Source organism: Saccopteryx leptura, chromosome 6 (genome assembly GCF_036850995.1).
Source record: "Saccopteryx leptura isolate mSacLep1 chromosome 6, mSacLep1_pri_phased_curated, whole genome shotgun sequence".
Taxonomy (NCBI): domain Eukaryota; kingdom Metazoa; phylum Chordata; class Mammalia; order Chiroptera; family Emballonuridae; genus Saccopteryx; species Saccopteryx leptura.
Genome location: NC_089508.1, coordinates 92,883,846 through 92,901,974, shown reverse-complemented (window position 1 = coordinate 92,901,974; position 18,129 = coordinate 92,883,846). Strand labels below are relative to the sequence as shown.

The window sequence follows — 18,129 nt, the reverse complement described above, 5'->3', positions numbered from 1 at the left end:
TGAAGGAACAGACATTAGGATCCTTAAGATTTCCTGTCCTCTAGCCTAGCTTTGTTCCTTTATTTTCTTTTTCTTTCTTTGTGTTTTTTTAAGATTTTATTATTTACTGATTTTAGAGAGAGGAGAGAGTGAGAGAGCAAGAAAGGCAATGGAGAGGAGCAGGAAGCATCAATTCACAGTCGCTTCTCATATGTGGCCCAGCAAGCCCAGAGTTTCGAACCGGTGACCTCAGCGTTTCAGGTCGATGCTTTATTCACTGCACCTGCACAAGCCAGGCTCCTTTATTTTCTATTAAAACTCCAGGACAAAGCCAGCATGGGATTTATCAGTTATATCTGCTCTTAAAGAGCTTCACAGAGACCCTCTTTCCCTCTGCTGAGGCCTGTGCCTGGTCTTTCCCACCCCTACCTTTGGAACCCTGGAGCAGCTACCTGCCTCTGGAGAGTCTATACTGTATTTCTGTGGGGAGTGGAGATGGGGACAGGAGTTTTACAAAATCTCCCCAAGTGTTCTTGATATCTGGATTCAGACCTTCAGTTCTAACCCATCTGTGCCCTCTCTTCTAGGATGACCTGTCCCTACTATATTATTGCTATCAACCCAAACTCCACTCACAACCTGAACCCTGTCCTGTGCAGGAAACCCCAAACATCCCCTGAGCTATCTCCCGCTGTATTCCCAGCGCTTTCCCTCTTCCCATCCTCTCTTTGGCATCTGGAGTCCCTGAGGTCACCTAACTGCTCCATGAGAATTCTCAAGAGGAGAGGTCTGCAGGCACAAGCGCCTCACTAGAGTGAGGAGCCGGGGAGCCAGCCCCAGAGACCTGCCAGGACCTCGGCCTCCCTGAGCTGCCGAATATCCATTTTCCTGTCACAGCCCGAGCCCATCTTTTCCCACAGGGCCTTTTGGGGAGCTGGAAGACAATGGAGATGGTGGAGTCTAGCTCATTTCAAAGGCTAAAGAACATTATTAAATTGTTTTTGCTTTCTTGGTCCTGTTGTGTGAGCCCACATCACTTCACACCAACCCTCCCAGTACACAAACCCCCCACAACTTCACTAGGGTGATGACTCTCTTCACAACATTACTGACCACACCATTTTAAAGAGAGAATAGCTTTAAATACAGTTTTTATTTGCCAAACAGCTCTGTCCAAATTTCCAGGAATGATGAGGTCTATAAATACACCAGTACCCCATCTGCTCCTCCCCGCCCATGTTCCTGCTGGGACAGCCCTTTGGCACTGGGACAACAGAGCCACTTCAGGGTGTGACACACTGTCTACCTGCTGACCACTCCTCTGGCTGAGGAACCATCTGATAAAGGGGGGACAAAGTGGAATCAACCACCCAACCAGAGAACAAGAGGTAAAACCTGGGTGTTCTAAAAGGACATATAAATAAAAGCATTTTAGGGCTGTTTTTATGCTTGGATGGCATCTTTGTTAAATGATCCCCCTCAGTGTCAGTAAGAGAGACCAAAGTCCAGCATTCCATGGTCATGGGTTCCAACCCAGTTCCTTTTCCCTTCTAGAGCCCCCTTTCTCTCTCCACCACCCAGGCGCCGAGCTGCTGTCAGCAGCATAGGCACTCCAGAGCTGCAATATAAATGATGATTATTCTATTATCAAATAACATTGCCAAGCCTGGCCAGCTCCCTACAGCGGTGGCAGCAGAGGCGAGCTACAAAATCCAATACTGATAAACTGTATATTGTCTTCTAAAACCATCACTCTGCCTGACAGCTACTCTCTAAGCCTCCCACCATTAGCAACAACGAAGGGAGAGAGATTGGTTAGTAATGGCCTCTGGGGTGGGAGGCAGGACAAGGCAGAGGGAAAGCCAAAGGCAGCCAGGAATCCTGGGGGAAGATGAAAAGTCCTCAGTGTCTACCATTTCCACAGCCCCCCAACATGAACCAGCCTACCCTTCACGCTGTGCCTTTGGAGGGTTACTCTCAAACAAAACTGCCCATAAAAATAACACTAGTGAGCAAGAAGGGACGTACAGCCCGATCCCATCTCTGCCACACCTGCAGCATGGCACTTGACTTCCCTCCATTTCTCAAAAAAAAAAGAGAACGTGCCCAACCTTTTCTAAATGTGTAGTTTAGCACATCTTCGGAGGCTACTAACAGATTTCTTTAAGGTCTAGAGGACTAAAAGAAGTAGGGTCATGTTAGTAAGTTTTCTAGGAAAATGGTTTAAGGCCTTGAGCCTCAGAATGGAGGTATACCAGATCTCCCAACACCAGGGCCCCTTTTTTTAAGTTTTATTTTTTTTTTTTTTTTTTAACAGAGACAGAGAGAGAGTCAGAAAGAGGGTAGACGGGGACAGACAGACAGGAACGAGAAGCATCAATCATCAGTTTTTCGTGGTGACACCTTAGTTGTTCATTGATTGCTTTCTCATATGTGCCTTGACCATGGGCCTTCAGCAGACCGAGTAACCCCTTGCTCGAGCCAGCGACCTTGGGTCCAAGCTGGTGGTGAGCTTTTGCTCAAACCAGATGAGCCCGTGCTCAAGCTGGCGACCTCGGGGTCTCGAACCTGGGTCCTTCCACAACCCAGTCCGACGCTCTATCCACTGCGCCACCGCCTGGTCAGGCCACCAGGGCCTTTGCTCTCTGTACAAGTGTTCATTTCCCAGAGAACTGCATGGCCAGCTCCCTGCCCTCCTGCTTTTTCCAGGGGGCTTAGCCAACTGCCCTATTTAACCCTTTGAGTAGTACAAATGTTCATGTACGTCCTCATGCCTCCTGACCATCCAGAGTACTGGAACTAATCTCATTTTTTGAAAAAAAAACTCACTCCCGGGGGTCAGTGAACATGAACAAAACTCACTCACTACTCAAAGGGTTAATACAGACACTGCACCTCACTCAGCCCCTTTACCCTGTTCGATTCTTTCTTTCTATTTTTTTTTTTAATTTTTTGGTTTTTTTTAGATTTTATTTATTCATTTTAAGAGAAGGCACACAAGGAGAGAGAGAAGCAGAGAGAGAGAAGGGGGGAGGAGCAGAAAGCATCAACTCCCACATGTGCCTTGACCAGGCAAGCCAGGGGTTTCTAACCAGCGACCTCAGCATTCCAGGTCGATGCTTTACCCACTACGCCACCACAAGTCAGGCCCTTTCTATTTTTTTTTTTTTTTAGATTTTTTTATTAATTTATTTTACAGGGGAAGAAGGGGAGTGAGAAGTTGCTTTAGTTCATTGGTTGCTTGTCGTATATGTCCTAACAGGGCAAGCCCAGGGTTTCAGCAATCTCAGCATTCTAGGTTGACGCTTTATCCACTGTGCCACCACAGGTCAGGCAATTCTTTTTTTTTTTTCTTCCACTGCATGTATTACCTGCTAACATAACTATACAACTGACTTGTTTATTATATTTACTGTTTATATTCTACTTCTCACCTCTAACATGTAAGTTCCACAAAGGTTAGTTCATGAGTATATCCCAAACACCAATAAAGTGCCTGACACATCATGGGCTCAATAAATATTTGCTGAATGAATGGAGCTAATTAACTAAAGTGAGAATGGTACATGTTTTAGTAAGACCCGTCTAACTCCATCATTTGGGGCTGAGGACAGGAAGAGATGGGTCATTACTTCAGTACTCTCTATCTCTGGCAAGATGGCTGGTGAATGCCCACACCCTCTTCCTCTCCATCACAGCCTTGGGAACATGCCATTCAGAAAAACCAGATGTTTAAGTGGGATGTTTTCTACTGAACTCCAAGCTGCTTCCTGACTTCCATTTAGTGAGGCTGCTTAGCCCTCCTCAACCAACAAGTCCCCTACTGTAGACTATTCAAGACTAAAAAAAAACCAACCTCTAAAGCAGGCATCCCCAAACTATGGCCCCGCGGGCCACATGCGGCCCCCTGAGGCCATTTATCTGGCCCCCCGCCACACTTTCAGAAGGGCACCTCTTTCATTGGTGGTCAGTGAGAGGAGCACTGTATGTGGTGGCCCTCCAACGGTCTGAGGGACAGTGAACTGGCCCTCTGTGTAAAAAGTTTGGAGACCTCTGCTCTAAAGCCACAATTCTTCAATTTGAGTAAATATGAAAACCACCTGACAGGTTTGTTTACAACATTTATTCCCAAGCTACCCTCCAGAGACTGGTTTTTATTATTATTAGATTTGGGGGGGAGAGAGAGAGAGAGAGAGAGAGAGAGAGAGAGAATGAGAGAGAAAACATCAATCTGTTCTTGTATGTGTCCTGACCAGGGATCAAACCAGCAACTTTTGCGTATTGGGAGGATAATTTAACAAACTGAGCTATCTGGCCAGGGCCAGAGACTGATTTAATAGGACGGAGGAAAGACCCAGAAATATGCATTGTAACAATTCTCTCCACTCCCCAAGGTGACTGTAATAAAAGGTATTGGTTAGGCCACACTTCTAGGAACTTGTGCAGACACATAGCTAGGTGACTTATTTATTTACTGATTATTATTATTATTATTATTATTATTACTATTTTAAGTGAGAGGAGGGGAGATAGAGAGACAGACTCCTGCATGCACCCTGACTGGGATCCACCTGGCAATTCATCTGGGGCCGATGTGAATCAACCTAGCTATCCTCAGCATCTAGGGTTGACACTCGAACCAACTGAGCCAGTGGCTGCAGGAGAAGAAGAGAAAGAAGGGGAAAGGAAGGGAAAGAGAAGCAGATGATTGCTTCTCCCGTGTACCTTGATTGGGGATCGAACCTGGGGAATCCACACACCAGGCCGGTGCTCTATCCACTGAGCCAACTGGCCAGGGCTAGCTGACTTATTAAATGACCTTTATTGCTGTCTCTTCTCTGAACCTTCCTGTCCCAGGACTAGGACCAGAAGAAATGGACCTGTCTGGTGGGCTTGCCATTTTCTTTTCCACCAGAGGTACAAAAAATTAAAACAGCATTTGGAGAAACAAGCCTAACCAAGCAATGGCACAGGGACCCAGTTTCGAAACCCCAAGGTCACCGGCTTGAGTGCAGGCTCATCCAGCTTGAGCTGGCTCACCAGCTTGAGCGCAGGGTCACTGGCTTGAGCGTGGGATCATAGACACAATCCCATGGTCGCTGGCTTGAGTCCCAAGGTCACTGGCTTGAAGCCCAAGGTCACTGGCTTAAACCTAAGGTTGCCAGCTTGAGCAAGGGGTCACTGGCTTGGCTGGAGCCCCTGGTTAAAGGCACATATGAGAAAGCAATAAATGAACAAGTAAGGTGCCACAACAAAGAGTTGATGCTTCTCATCTCTCTCCTTTCCTGTCTCTGTCTCTCGACTAAAATAAAAAAGGGCAGAAAAAAAAAAAGAAAATGAGGAAGCAGAGGAACCATGAGCAGCTTGTTGCTGTGCAGGATAAAGTATAAGACCAACATTTGCTGGTGACAGATCAGGAACAGCCTTCTGTGTATACCTCATTAGGAAATGTGAATGTTACTCTGAAGACTATCAAGCGCAACTAAAGGATTTTAAGCAGGGGAACGATGGTAAGACTCATGCTTCAGACTTTGGTGGCTAATTAGAGGCTAGGTTTGAATGGGGATAAAACCAGAGGCAGGGATAACAGGAGGTCATGGCTGGTAGAGGTTAGGCATGATTAGAAACTGAACAAAAACAGTGATAATAGAAAAGGGAAGTAATATCAGCTCTCCTTAATTGATTGTGATATAGAGATGAGAAGAGAAAGAAGTCCAGAGTAATGTTTAGCCTTGGCACTTGGCAGATCAGGAAGATAATGGAACCACCTACTGGGAAAGTAAATAAAAGAAGATGTGATGAGAAAATGATGGAGTTGCCTTTAAAACTCCTACACTAAAGTTTGTTAGTTCATCCAAGTGAAGTACCAGCCATCAAGCAGATGAATATAGGAGTTGGAAGCTCAAGGAGGAAATCTGAGCTGAAGGTAGACATTTAGGAATTATTAGGAAACTGGTGGAGTTGAATGAAACCAGGGAGAAAATGCTAAATGAGAAATGAACACGAAAAGGGTAGGTCAGGTATTTGAGCCAGAAGAGACCAAGAAGGAACAGAGAGATACAAAGACAAATGGTAGAGTGTGGGTCACAGAAGCCAAGGGAGAAGAGACTCAAGAGGGCAGAGATCAGCAGGTCAAATGCTGGGTCCACTGGGTTTGGGAAAAGCCCAAGATCTTGGGAACATCCTAATCTATTTTACCCAGGTCGTTGACAGAGAACACTGCTTAGGACTGCTGTGTTTCATGATCCTCATTTTAATACCACTGAAAAACAAAAACAATTTATTTATTCATCTTGAAGCTCAGTAGAGACTCATGCCAGGACATGCAGAAGTGCTCCAAGGGACACCCAGAGAAGAGTCACCTGGAATTTTGTTGAGGGCCAAGACCCAGAGGAAGGAGTTCATGAAGTAGACCGAGGACTCTGAAAAGGTTACTGATTCTGAGGACAAATCCCCCTGAACCTCAGTTCCCTCATGGGAATAAAATGGTTGTGAAATAGTCCAAGTGGTTGTGAAGATTAAATGAGCTAATGTTCCTGATAAAAACATCTTATAGTGTGGCTGGCATTTAGAAGTCACTCAATAAATGCTAATAAATATTTCCTTCCTTCCTTTATTGACTTTAAAAACAAACCTATGATTTCACAGGATTCTTACAACCTAGAGAGAAACTGGGAAAACTACCTTTAGAGAAGTCAACTGCCTTACCAATTTACCCAGAAAGTTAGCTGCAAAGCCAAGACTGGAACCCAGGGCTGCTAAGTCTTAGTCCAGAGTTTGTCATCTATTGCACATAAACGCCCAGAAACCTTGGAAAAGTGAATAATCTCTTTTATCGATTATTGTATCTTGCATAAATCTGACAGTAGCCTTAGTCACAACTGGACAAACCTACAGAATTTGTCTAGGGAACCTAAGCACTCAAAAACCTCTTGGCCTCCCAGCATGACAGAGCCCAGGACCAAGCGCAAGGGCAAATGAACCCATCCATTTCTCAGGTCTCTTCTTCCAAACATTATCTACTATTACCTTTATCCCTGACCTAGAAACTGACCCCTGCTAAGCAGACTTCTAAGATTCCTTTCCTTGGTAGAATCCCTTCTCAGCCAGAAGACAAGGCCTAAGACCCAAAATGTCCAGTGCTCACTCTAATCACTATACTTCCTTCCTCTGCTTCTGAAATGCCTGCCTAAAAAGTACCATAAGGCAATGTTCAGTACATAAGCCATCTCTAAGTGTGTGTGTGTGTGTGTGTGTGTGTGTGTGTATATATATATGGCTTCAGTCCAGGCTACATGTGATAGAGAAAAGTGCCCTGGACCACGACCTGGGTTCCAGTCCCACTCCTGCCACTTACCAGCTAAGCGAATTTGAGAGTATCCTGTCTTTCAGTTGCCTCATTGCATCTATAAAGAGGGAACAGTATTTACCCTACATTCATATGTAAATATATAAAATGAGACAGGGTTTCCCAATGGCATGAGGCAGACAAATGATGGCATTCTATCTACATTTAGTTCACCATCTCCCTCCAAGATTCCTAAAGCACTATATATTTATACACATTTAAGAGCTGAGGGAGTTTCCTTTTATTTCTTCAAGTGATATAATAATACCTCTTCACCAAGGCCCTCAAAAATGACTTTCCTTTCACTGACAAATTATAGTATTTATCAAGGGCTTTGCTAAGCAGCTATCTCCAAGCAAGGAGCTATAGAGTACCTATTATTAAAAAAAAAAAAAAAAAAGATATAATTATTGGTAGCTCAATTCTTGCCATTAAGTTGTTTTAACAGTAATTTCTAAATTGCTTGTCCTTCCTCCTTTTTTGCCCTACAAGGTTTGCCCTGAACCTTGACCATGGGCTTTTGGGGTTAGGAAGGGAGTCTATATACCTGGTTCCCACACCCTCCTTGCACATGGTCAGTACTCAATAAAGTTACTGATTAACTAATCTAGTTCTAGGTAAGAGAATTGGATAAAAGCATGTGGTTGTTCCTACCCCTAGGTATGACTGAGCAATGTTATCAAGGATTTTGCTCCATCAAAAAATTCCTTAGTTATGAGTCTGGTTTTGATCTAATAAAAACTCAAGACTTCTGACTCCACCACAGTATTATGTTTTCATGAGATCCTCCTCAGTCTACAGACAACTAAAATGTGCAGACTCACCATCACCACCATCTAAGCCTGGACCGAGGTCCCAAAATCTCCTTGACATGGCCAACGGATTCACTCAGTTGATGTTATATAAGACCTTATACAAATGACCTGCCCCATTTATTATAAAGACTAATTGAACATGCCTGCCTCCCTTCCAAACTGTGAACTCCTCCATAAGAGGTTTGTGTCTTATCCCAGCACCTAGCAGAGTGCCTAATACCAAAAACAGTGCTGAGTGAATGCTTGCCTAGCAAATGCTACCTGTTGCAGATACCATGCTGCCCAAACTACCCATGCCCAGAAATGCTTCTCTAACCTAGGCTAAGGCATGATAGGGAAGGATACCATGAGAAATCAAATAGTAGTGATTAGCTGATTTCCTGACAGAAAAAAGGTCTTTTGGAAGGGAGTAGAAAAAGATAAAATATGATCAAGAAAGGTAAGTAAAGGTTCAGAGCACAGTGTAAGCACAGTGATGGGATCTGGTAGCCATGCTACTGAGCACAGGAAACAAAAGTCAAAGCTCAAGAAGGGGAGTGGGTAAGTGTTGCCATTGCCAACTTCATTCATCCCGGGCAATCTCTGCACAGGATTTAACAATAAAGGAGCCAAGGATTCCCAGACATTTGCATCTCTTTGCTGAGGCCAGCTCTCAGCCTTGGACTTTCCAGTTTCACCTCCTCCCATTTTCCCTCTGCAGATCGCAGAAAAACCCCAAAGGCTACCCAGCCATTTTCCTCTCAGCAGCTCCGGATTAGGAAGAAACAGAGTTAGCCAATAGGATACTGACTCAAATCATCCATTTGGAAGTCCTGGCCAATAAGAGCCTGCAAGCACAGTAGGAAATAAGTGAGAGGGAGTGGAGGAGCCCTGAGCACATTCCTCACTGCTTATAGCCAGAGCTGGACCCAGGATCACTGGTTTACTGCCAACTTGGCAAAACCTTTTGGTAAGCTGGTCAATTAAGTCTCTCCAACTGAATACTTCCTCCTATCCTATACCTCTGTAGGGTTCCTGTCCCAATTACCTCTCTAGACACAAAGAACAAAGGAGAATATGTATGGGGGAGGGGGAGGGGTAGAGGCAGCATAACATTTTTCTTTTAAAATAATGAATAAAAAATAACTGCATTGTGGGGTAATAGAAAGAAAACTAGGCTAAAAGTCAAGAAATCTAAATCCAGTTCCTGGCTCTGCCATTCACAAGCTGGTGAACTTGGGTTGTCTGTCCACTTTACCTCCCTGAGCTGGTTTCATTATACAAATTAGGATGCCGGCCCGTGTGTTAACCACATGCACTAAGCACTTTCTACACACTAGGCACTATTAGAAATGCTTTATACTTATTTCTGTTTCTCATAAAAATCCTATGATAGTCATTATCTTCATCTTAGAAATGAAGCAACTGAGGCTCTGAGAGGCTAGGTGACTGGCCAGGAGCTATGCAGTAGTTGAATTTCACGGTCAGTTTTTTTCAGCTTCCAAAACCCAATAAACCATATGCCATTGTTAAACAACTTCTGAACTCCTTTTCAGCTCCAATGCTCTGGAATTTCTCTTTCTCTCTTTCTTTCTTTCTTTCTTTCTTTCTTTCTTTCTTTCTTTCTTTCTTTCTTTCTCTTTCTTTCTTTCTCTCTTTCTTTCTTTCTTTCTTTATTTATTTTTTACAGAGACAAAGAGTGAGTCAGAGAGAGGGCTAGACAGGGACAGACAGATAGGAATGGAGAGATATGAGAAGCATCAATCATCAGTTTTTCATTGCGCTTTGCGACACCTTAGTTGTTCATTGATTGCTCTCTCACATGTGTCTTGACCGCGGGCCTTCAGCAGACCGAGTAACCCCTTGCTTGAGCCAGCGACCTTGGGTTCAAGCTGGTGGGATTTCACTCAAACCAGATGAGCCCTCGCTCAAGCTGGCGACCCCGGGGTCTCGAACCTGGGTCCTCCACATCCCAGTCTGACGCTTTATCCACTGCGCCACCGCCTGGTCAGGCTGGAATTTCTTGAATCATCCCTCACTGCTACTTTTTCCTTCTTTCATCAGTTCAGGCACCAAGATCTAGATGTTAACCCTTTGAGTAGAACGAATGTTCATGTACGCCCTTGTGCCTCTTGACCATCCAGAGTATGATCAATTTATTTTAAAAATGTGTAAGGCAACATTTAAAAAAGGCAAATGTATGTTCTTCTTTTTTCTTTTTCTTTTGTATTTTTCTGAAGTTGGAAAAGGGGAGGCAGTCAGACAGACTCCCGCATGTGCCCCACTGGGATCCACCCGGCATGCTCACAGGGGGCGATGCTCTGCCCATCTGGGGCATTGCTCTGTTGCAACCAGAACCATTCTAGCACCTGAGGCAGAGGCCACAGAGCCATCCTCAGCGCCCAGGCCATCTTTGCTCCAATGGAGCCTTGGCTGCGGGAGGGGAAGAGAGAGACAGAGAGGAAGGAGAGGGGGAGAGGTGGAGAAGCAGATGGGCGCTTCTCCTGTGTGCCCTGGCCGGGAATCGAACCCGGGACTCCTGCACACAAGGCCAATGCTCTACCACTGAACTAACCAGCCAGGGCCTGTTCTTCTTGTTTCCATAAGTTGGTTATCAAACAAACATGATTTTAAGTTAGTAAAACTGTAATTGGAACTAATTCCATTTTCTGAAGGAAAAAAAACACTCCCAGGGGTCAGCAAATATGAAAAAAACTAACTACTCAATGGGTTAAATTACTCAACTTGCACAGAAGCAAACACTCCATATTATTCAAGGATCCTAGACTGGCAGGGCAGGAAGAGGTCTCTTACATGTTTACTCTTCCATTACTCACACAGGAGAAAAAATCAAGGAAGGTCTTAAAGAATAGAAAAAGAGGTTTCTCAAATTCATCTTTTTTTCTCAAATAACTATTAAGGCAACTGAACCTGTTAATGTAGCAAATAATGTTTCTTTCTTCTAATACTTTTAGTGCTGTTTATTTTTCTTTGTTTATTTGCTTATTCCTATGTACGTGATCCAAAAGTCAGTGGGGCCTGACCAAGCGGTGGCGCAGTGGATAGAGCGTCGGACTGGGACACAAAGCACCCAGGTTCGAGACCCCGGGGTCACCAGCTTGAGGGCGGGCTTATCTGGTTGGAGCAAGGCTCACCAGCTTGAGCCCAAGGTCGCTGGCTCGAGCAGGGGGTCACTTGGTCTGCTGTAGCTCCCCCAGTCAACGCACATATGAGAAATCAATCAATGAACAACTGAGGAGCCGCAAGAAAGAATTGATGTTTCTCATCTCTCTCCCTTCCTGTCTGTCTGACCCTATCTGTTCCTCTCTCTGACTCTGTCTCTGCCAAAAAAAAAAAAAAAAAAAGAAGTCAGTAGGGCTGGAAGTTGCCTGTGCCCCTTATCATTAGGGCAGGCCATTTTCACTCTGAGTGCTAGCCAACGCTGCCCCATCCACAAGAAACGTCTTGTTGATCTCACTCATTAGTGGCTTTCACTCAAGGAAGCCTGACACACGTGCTAAACAGATGGCAAAGAGGGAAAAATAATAGCTACTAAACAAAGTGTTAAACCAGAAAGTAAGTAATGTGCAATAACAAAGTATTATATAATTCTTCAACTTGCCTCTCCCTGTGCCAATAAATAATTGAGAGAAGTCATTCTGGCTGTAAGCAGGGTTATGCCTACCATCCCAGGCATATTAGCAACTGCAAAAGGGAGATGCAGACAGGCATGAGGATGTGCCAGAAGAGATACAAGGTTTAGACAATTAGACTCTTAAAAAAAAGTCAATGTATCTCAGAGAACAGGTCCAGGACAGAGGTCAGAAATAATAGGGGAAAAGTTACCCTAGAGTTTAATCAAAAGAGATCTGTCAATATTTGGCTTGTTCTACAAGAGACCATCCAGAAGAAGCAATTAACATAAAGCAAATTCACAGGAAGAGCTGCAGTGTAACTGTGCTGGCAAGGGAAATGGCATTCACACAGCTGGGGGAAGGACAAACCAGTTAGACTTGTGAAGGGCAACCTCAGTCTCTGTTAACATTTCAGACTTCCAGCTAGCAGTTCCACTTCTAGACATTTATGAGAAAAATAATTCAATATTCTTTATAATAGCAGCGCTTATAATAATTCCCATGTTTAGGAAAATAGTTACATAAACTATACATGTTCCTCTGTTAAAAAATTGAGAAAGATCTTTAGGTAGAGACATGGCAAGATTTTCAAATTAATATAAAAAAGCAAATTACAATTCCTATGAATAGTATGCTCATTCTATTGTGACAATGAAACAACTTCAAAACCCCTCACAAAACCATACATTTCTGTACATACATAAATGCATGAAAAAAGGTCCAGAAGATACATAAGAATTTGACAACGATGATTACAAGGACTAAGGGAGTGAGAATCAAGGGGGTTTTCCTTATCTGTACTGTCAGAAAATTGTTTTAGAAATGTATTCATGTGCCGTGAATAATGACAAAAATACCTCCAAAACCTTAAAAATGAACTAAAATATAAAGGCCACCTTTATATGTGAAATGAAAAATGTTCAAGATATGTTTTTGGTGGAAAAAGCAAGTTACCGAACACCAGGCTTACTATGTTGAGTGGGGGTAGGAAGGGAATGGAGAAGACGCCTGAGTTATAACCTTCATTCTGCTACTTAATTGTCCCTTGATCATGGGCTAGCAGCTTCATCTTTCCAAAGCCTTGGTTTAAGAATTACCTGGCACAGGTGCTTTTGAGTTTAAGAGAGAATGTATGAAGTACTTTCATAGAACCTGGCACAGATAAACACTCAATAAACGGTAGCCATTATTTGTATTAATAAAAATAAACTCACTATCAACAATTAGATTCTTGAGATCATTTCAAAGAGAATCTTTATGATACCTGATTATGATTTAGTCTTCACACCGATTATTATTTTTTAAATTACTAATTCTGTGAGTTTCAGTCACTAACTTTTAGAGCTAGAAAGGATCCCAAGAGTTCATCTAACTTGGTGGTTCCCAAATCTGGTTGGTTGCACATTAGAATTAGCTAGAAAGCTTTATTTAGATAAAGGATAAAAAAGGTTTTCCAGGGCTCCACTTAAAATGGATTAGAGGCCCTGGCCAGTTAGCTCAGCAAAAGAGCATCGGCCTGGCTTATGGAAGTCCGGGCTCAATCCCTAGTCAGGGCACACAGGAGAAGCTCCAATTTGCTTCTCCACCTTTCCCCCTCTCCTTTCTCTCTGTTTCTCTCTTCCCCTCCCGCAGCCAAGGCTCCACTGGAGCAAAGTGGCCCAGGCACTGAGGATGGCTCCATGGCCTCCGCCTCAGGCTCTAGAATGGCTCCGGTTGCAATGGAACAATGCCCCAGATGGGCAGAGCATTGCCCCCTAGTGGGCTTGCTGGATGGATCCCAGTCGGGTGCATGCAGGAGTCTGTCTCTTTGCCTCCCCACTTCTCACTTCAGAAAAATAAAAAATAAAAAAAATTAGAATTTCTGAAAGGTGGGAATCAAATGAGTTCTCTCTCTCTCTCTCTCTCTCTGTCTATATATATATATATTTTAGAGAGAGAAGAAGGGGGAGAGAGAAGTAGGAGAGAGATGAGAAGCATCAACTCATAGTTGCTTCACTTTAGTCGTTCTTTTTTTTTTTTTATTGCTTCTCATACGAGCCTTGACAGGAAGAGGGGGAGCCTCAAGCCAAGCCAATGACCTTTTTTGCTCAAGCCAGCGATTGTAGGCTCAAGCCAGGCACCTTGTGCTCAAGCCAGGGACCTTGGGACCATGTCAATGATCCCATACTCAAGCCAGCAACCCCACACTCAAGCTGGTGAGCCTGTACTCAAGCCCATGAGCCTACATTGTCTCACATTTCAAACCAGGGCCCTCAGAGGTCAACGCTCTATCTGCTGTGCCACCACCAGTCAGGCAAATGAGCTCTACTTTTTATAAACTTTCTATATCTCCACATCTGCATATCTAGGCACAGAACACCTTTGGGAAGGAAAAATGAGGGGCAAAGGTGAAAGGAAATTTTATTGTATTCCCTTTGTAGTAATTTTTTTACCTATTCAAAAAAAAATCACTTTATAAAATTAAATAATAATAAGTGCTCCTAGATGAATCTAATGCAGTCAATCCATAGACCAGAATGGGGCTCCTAATCCTCTGCTCCAGAAATTCCACTTCAGAAAATTACAGATTTATGTATAAAGATGTGGGTATCCACTGTAGAAGAAAAAAAAAATCTGGAAATATCTTAAATGTCTAGCAAGAAAATGACTTTATAAATGATAGTATATCCATAATGAAATACCACATGTCCATTATTTTTCATCTGGTTTGTGTGTGAGTGTGTGTGTGTGTGAGTGTGTGTGTGACAGAGAAAGGGACAGATAGGAATAAACAGACAGGAAGGGAGAGAGATGAGAAGCATCAGTTCTTTGCTGTAGCACCTTAGTTGTTCATTGACTGCATTCTCATATGTGCCTTGACTGGAGAGGCTACAGCAGACCAAGTGACCCCTTGCTCGAGCCAGCAACCTTGGGCTCAAGCTAGTGACCTTGGGGTTTCGAACCTGGGTCCTCTGTGTCCCAGTCCAACACTCTCTCCACTGCACCACCACCTGGTCAGGCTCATCTGATTTTTTAATAGCATGGAAAAACATGACACAACATTAAGTGAACAAAACAGGACATAAATGTGTACGAATAGCCTAATCATAATTTTGAAGTGGGAAGATGGTGAGAAATGGCTATAAAAAAGTGAAAGGAAATTCAGTACATATACAAACAAGCCTGTGGCCCTGGCCAGCTTGCTCAGTGGATAGAGCATGGGCCCGGGGTATGGATGTCCTGGGTTTGATTCTGGATCAGGGCACACAGGATAAACACTCATCTCCCCCCTCCCTCTCCCCTTTCTCTTCCCCTTCTCCTCCCATAGCCAGTGGCTCAATTGGTTCGAACAATGGCCCTAGGCACTAAGAATAGCCTAGTTGATTAGAGCATTGGCCCCAGACAAGCAGACAGGGGTTGCCAGGGTGGGTCCCGGTTGGGGTGCAGGCAAGAGTCTATCTCCTCTCCTCTCACTTAAAAGAAAAAATTCAAGCCTGTGACCTTTTTCTACCCTCAACTCCTTCTCCTCAGCCCTGACCCCTCTTTAGGAACTGGCTTCAAATCCCACTGAAGAACCTAAGCACTACTAATTAACCTGTTCAGTAACCTATCTTACCCATCACATAATTATCTTACTCTCCATCAGCTTTTCTGTAACTTTAAAAAAATAAGAACTCCCTTCAGAGAACAAATATTTGCCATAACTAGGAATGTCACAAATTTTAAAGCAACATCTATTCCCTGATATATGGCTGTATGTTAATCAACACAATTGAATAGCTGCAAGCATATAAAGCTTTGGGCTAGCGAAATGTAGAACTCATTCTAAAGACGCAGGTACTCACTAGGAGCTACCTACCATCTCTATGGACAAATAGGACACATACACAAGAATGAATAAGTAATAATATAGGACACAAAGCAGCACAGGCAGCAAGGTGCTGTAGAAGTTCATGCACATTTGCACATTACTGCATTTAGTGAATAGATCTTATTTTTCCCCCCCCCGAATCAAAATATAAAACCCTCAGACAGACTGACCAGGCGGTGGCGCAGTGGATAGTGTCGGACTGGGATGCAGAGGACCCAGGTTCGAGACCCCGAGGTCACCAGCGCGGGCTCATCTGGTTTGAGCAAAGCTCACCAGCTTGGACTCAAGGTCGCTGGCTCGAGCAAGGGGTTACTCGGTCTGCTGAAGGCCCGTGGTCAAGGCACATATGAGAAAGCTATCAATGAAAACCTAAGGTCTCGCAATGAAAAACTGATGATTGATGCTTCTCATCTCTCTCCGTTCCTGTCTGTCTGTCCCTGTCTATCCCTCTCTCTGACTCTTTGTCACTGTAAAAAAAAAAAAAACCTCAGTAGTTCTATCTTACTCCTTATTTTTGTATCTAAAGCTAATAAATGCCTAGTTTGTCTGGCAGGTAGTAGGTACTTCATAAATGTTCTTTAATTAATGATACTCTATGCTCTGTACAGTTAAATGCAATTATTTTTTTAGTGAATTAATATTTCAGTATGAATAATAACGGCAGAAGAGGCCATCTAAGTGAACAGTGGTTAGGGGTGTAGACAAGATAGTACTTGTTCCCAGTGTTTCATACTGAAAAAGGCTGGGTAACACTGAGGTAACTGCCATCAAGAGGTTCTGTGAACCTAACAGACTCCTCCCAGACTTCAGTTTTTAGTGGGGGACTAGGCACAGAGAGCGTATTTAGATCTGTACTGAATATAGTCTTTTCAGAGGACAAGCAAGCTGTCCCTCTTTTTTCACCACCTTAATGGAATCTGTGGTGCCAGCCATACCCTTGTCAATCCACACCCCAACCTCTCTTCTGCTGCATATATAACTCTAGCCATTCTCCGGTCTCCCCATCCCTTAGTCAGGACAGAAGCCATGTTAGCCATCAGTCATCTTTCTGAAATCCTGGCTAGGAATCAGTGCTCTAGACCTCCCGGGGAAGCAATTTTCTGCTTTGAAGAGAAGATTCATCCCTAAAAAGTTGATAGGACCAGAGAATAAACTCAAAGTTCACCCTGAATGCAATAAGGGAACTGAAAATGAATCCTGAATTTTCCCATCCTGGATTTTCTTGGTTCTCCAGGACTCAGTACATACTTAAGGATTAATATTTGTCTATCTAGGAAAAAATCTTCAAAGTTCATCACTTCCCCAAACTTTGGACAAACTTCAACCACTCTAGACAGACAAAAATCTATCTCCCAAAGAGCTCCTCAGTTAGAGCATGCCACGGCCTTGCAAGGAGGGAGTCTTCTTTCCTTCCTAACCTAAAGCGCTTGTACTAAAACTGAGATTTATTTCTTTAGCAGACATTCAAGGCAGCACATCCGCATCCCCTGTATCATACTTTCTCAGGTGGTTCCTGTGTGCTGACGCTGCAGACCCACTGCTCCACCTCCAGTCTTCAGAGGCTTCAAGGCACTTTCGTTTCTCCACTGTAAGTCTAACTATTTTCCTTTTTCATAGATTCCACTCTCCATGATTTTCACTTTCTGTCTCTTCATACTTCTCTCTGGCTTCTTTCCACTCAAAGATTGCTCTTTCCACCTCAACCCTTTATTCCCTTTTCCCCTACCATCCCATCCCTAAATCTCTTACCCTAAATGGGGAGAAGCCCTGCTTTACCACCCCTACTTTTCTGACCTGGTATTCTTCCCAGTAGGAATGTTAATTAGCATTTGGGATTTAATTAATTCAGCAGCTAATTAAAAATGGGAGGGGAAGGGTAGAAAAGGAGGAGAGTGGGAGAGAGAGCCCGCCTCAGTGCAGAAGGCATCACAGATGGTTCTGGGTTGGCTGGCACCATGCCACCGCCCTCCAACCCCCCCCCCAACAGCACGTACAGCGAGGAGGGAGGGGCAGAAGTGAGGGGCATAGACTGGCAGAGCCTCTAGACAGACTCATTCAGTCCTGCTGCTGCTTTGTACTGGGGAAACACAGAAAGAGGGAGCAAATGAGAGAAAGGGAGGAAGAAACAACAGATGCACACTATGGAAGATCAAAAGAAGCAGGCGTCGGAAGCGATGACACTTCTCCTCTTCAACACCCAAAGACATGAAGAGGATAGTTTTTCATCCCAAAAGCAAGCCAGCATCTTGGGGTTCCCTGGCTCCTACGAACAACTGAAAACACGATGAATATAGCAACTGATCTTCTGGGAAAAAGGGAATAGCTTACTGACAACCCACTCTGCAGCCATTCTTCCCATCCCACGCTGCTTCCTTAGCATGAGCAGGCGAAAGATGGGGTAGCAGGAGTGGGCACAGCTGGGCGACGGTGAGCAAGTGGACAAGAGGAGATCTACAGGAAGAGGAATGAAGGGTATACGTGCGAAGGGAAGGGAGCAGTGAGAGAAGGTGAAGGAGAAGAAAT

The 18,129-nt window shown here is 44.0% G+C and overlaps 1 non-coding gene across 1 annotated transcript; it reads right to left on the bottom strand.

The window, feature by feature from the left end:
- Positions 1–10,630: 10,630 nt before the first annotated feature.
- TRNAT-UGU (transfer RNA threonine (anticodon UGU)) lies at positions 10,631–10,706 on the bottom strand. The gene has a single exon. It is a non-coding gene; the product is annotated as a tRNA-Thr (tRNA).
- Between the last annotated feature and the right edge of the window lie 7,423 nt (positions 10,707–18,129).